This window comes from Cherax quadricarinatus, unplaced genomic scaffold (assembly GCF_038502225.1).
Source record: "Cherax quadricarinatus isolate ZL_2023a unplaced genomic scaffold, ASM3850222v1 Contig2832, whole genome shotgun sequence".
In the NCBI taxonomy this organism is placed as follows: Eukaryota; Metazoa; Arthropoda; class Malacostraca; order Decapoda; family Parastacidae; genus Cherax; species Cherax quadricarinatus.
The window spans coordinates 26192-30000 of record NW_027197858.1 but is presented as its reverse complement, the minus strand read 5'-3'; positions in this window follow the sequence as shown (position 1 = coordinate 30000).

Sequence of the window (3809 nt, the reverse complement as noted above, 5' to 3'; positions counted from 1 at the left end):
ACAAAAAGAATGCAGATGTAATATATACAGACTTTGCAAAAGCCTTCGACAAGTGTGACCATGGCGTAATAGCGCACAAAATGCGCGCTAAAGGAATAACAGGAAAAGTCGGTCGATGGATCTATAATTTCCTCACTAACAGAACACAGAGAGTAGTCGTCAACAGAGTAAAGTCCGAGGCAGCTACGGTGAAAAGCTCTGTTCCACAAGGCACAGTACTCGCTCCCATCTTGTTCCTCATCCTCATATCCGACATAGACAAGGATGTCAGCCACAGCACCGTGTCTTCCTTTGCAGATGACACCCGAATCTGCATGACAGTGTCTTCCATTGCAGACACTGCAAGGCTCCAGGCGGACATCAACCAAATCTTTCAGTGGGCAGCAGAAAACAATATGAAGTTCAACGATGAGAAATTTCAATTACTCAGATATGGTAAACATGAGGAAATTAAAACTTCATCAGAGTACAAAACAAATTCTGGCCACAAAATAGAGCGAAACACCAACGTCAAAGACCTGGGAGTGATCATGTCGGAGGATCTCACCTTCAAGGACCATTACATTGTATCAATCGCATCGGCTAGAAAAATGACAGGATGGATAATGAGAACCTTCAAAACTAGGGAGGCCAAGCCCATGATGACACTCTTCAGGTCACTTGTTCTATCTAGGCTGGAATATTGCTGCACACTAACAGCACCTTTCAAGGCAGGTGAAATTGCTGACCTAGAAAATGTACAGAGAACTTTCACGGCACGCATTACGGAGATAAAACACCTCAATTACTGGGAGCGCTTGAGGTTCCTAAACCTGTATTCCCTGGAATGCAGGAGGGAGAGATACATGATTATATACACCTGGAAAATTCTAGAGGGACTAGTACCGAACTTGCACACGAAAATCACTCACTACGAAAGCAAAAGACTTGGCAGACGATGCACCATCCCCCCAATGAAAAGCAGGGGTGTCACTAGCACGTTAAGAGACCATACAATAAGTGTCAGGGGCCCGAGACTGTTCAACTGCCTCCCAGCACACATAAGGGGGATTACCAACAGACCCCTGGCAGTCTTCAAGCTGGCACTGGACAAGCAACTAAAGTTGGTACCTGACCAGCCGGGCTGTGGCTCGTACGTTGGTTTGCGTGCAGCCAGCAGCAACAGCCTGGTTGATCAGGCTCTGATCCACCAGGAGGCCTGGTCACAGACCGGGCCGCGGGGGCATTGACTCCCGGAACTCTCTCCAGGTAATATATATATTTATATATATATATTATACATATTTATATATATATATTTATTTTTTTTTTTTTTCAACAAGTCGGTCGTCTCCCACCGAGGCAGGGTGACCCAAAAAAAAGAAAGAAAATCCCCAAAAAGAAAATACTTTCATCATCATTCAACACTTTCACCACACTCACACATTATCACTGCTTTTGCAGAGGTGCTCAGAATATAACAGTTTAGAAGCATATACGTATAAAGATACACAACATATCACTCCAAACTGCCAATATCCCAAACCCCTCCTTTAAAGTGCAGGCATTGTACTTCCCATTTCCAGGACTCAAGTCCGACTATATGAAAATAACCGGTTTCCCTGAATCCCTTCACTAAATATTACCCTGCTCACACTCCAACAGATCGTCAGGTCCCAAGTATCATTCGTCTCCATTCACTCCTATCTAACACGCTCATGCACGCTTGCTGGAAGTCCAAGCCCCTCACCCACAAAACCTCCTTTACCCCCTCTTTCCAACTCTTTCGAGGACGACCCCTACCCCTCTTTCCTTCCCCTATAGATTTATATGCTTTCCATGTCATTCTACTTTGATCCATTCTCTCTAAATGACCAAAGCACCTCAACAACCCCTCTTCTGCCCTCTGACTAATGCTTTTATTAACTCCACACCTTCTCCTAATTTCCACACTCCGAATTTTCTGCATAATATTTACACCACACATTGCCCTTAGACAGGACATCTCCACTGCCTCCAACCGTCTCCTCGCTGCTGCATTTACCACCCAAGCTTCACATCCATATAAGAGTGTTGGTACTACTATACTTTCATACATTCCCTTCTTTGCCTCCATAGATAACGTTTTTTGACTCCACATATACCTCAACGCACCACTCACCTTTTTTCCCTCATCAATTCTATGATTAACCTCATCCTTCATAAATCCATCCGCCGACACGTCAACTCCCAAGTATCTGAAAACATTCACTTCTTCCATACTCCTCCTCCCCAATTTGATATCCAATTTTTCTTTATCTAAATCATTTGATACCCTCATCACCTTACTCTTTTCTATGTTCACTTTCAACTTTCTACCTTTACACACATTCTCAAACTCATCCACTAACCTTTGCAATTTTTCTTTAGATTCTCCCATAAGCACAGTATCATCAGCAAAAAGTAACTGTGTCAATTCCCATTTTGAATTTGATTCCCCATAATTTAATCCCACCCCTCTCCCGAACACCCTAGCATTTACTTCTTTTACAACCCCATCTATAAATATATTAAACAACCATGGTGACATTACACATCCCTGTCTAAGACCTACTTTTACCGGGAAGTATTCTCCCTCTCTTCTACACACCCTAACCTGAGCCTCACTATCCTCATAAAAGCTCTTTACAGCATTTAGTAACTTACCACCTATTCCATATACTTGCAACATCTGCCACATTGCTCCTCTATCCACTCTATCATATGCCTTTTCTAAATCCATAAATGCAATAAAAACTTCCCTACCTTTATCTAAATACTGTTCACATATATGCTTCAATGTAAACACTTGATCTACACATCCCCTACCCACTCTAAAACCTCCTTGCTCATCCGCAATCCTACGTTCTGTCTTACCTCTAATTCTTTCAATTATAACCCTACCGTATACGTTTCCTGGTATACTCAGTAAACTTATTCCTCTATAGTTTTTATAATCTCTTTTGTCCCCTTTCCCTTTACATAAAGGGACTATACATGCTCTCTGCCAATCCCTAGGTACCTTCCCCTCTTTCATACATTTATTAAACAAAAGTACCAACCACTCCAACACTATATCCCCCCCTGCTTTTAACATTTCTGTCATGATCCCATCAGTTCCAGCTGCTTTACCCCCTTTCATTTTACGTAATGCCTCACATACCTTCCCCACACTTACATTCTGCTCTTCTTCACTCCTAAAAGATGGTATACCTCCCTGGCCAGTGCATGAAATTTATATATATTTATATATATATTTATATATTTATATATATATATATTTATATTATATATATTTATATATATATATATATTTATATATATATATACATTTATATATATATACATTTATATATTTATATATATTATATATATATATATTTATATATATATTTATATATATATATAATTATATATATTATGTATATATATATTATATATATACATATAATATAGGTAAAGTAATATGAAGGTAATGGTTCCAATCATTGAAGGTGGTAGCCGCCATTGGTTATGTTTTTCCACATAGGATATTTTGGCATGGAGTTGAAAGCAACCATAGCAATAATTGCAGCATCACTCGACCATTAATTATACACCATGTACACAACAGGACATAGTACTCAGTTACACCACATACACAACAGGACATAGTACTCAGTTTCAAGGTTCTGTAATGCCAATATTTTGTTCTAGAAGAAGCCTTCATAAAGGTTCCATTCCCTTTCTTCTTGAGAATTATTGAAGGCTGTTTTCTGAATAATTTTTTATATATAAATTTTTGAATTTAGTTTTAGGTTAAGGAAATACAG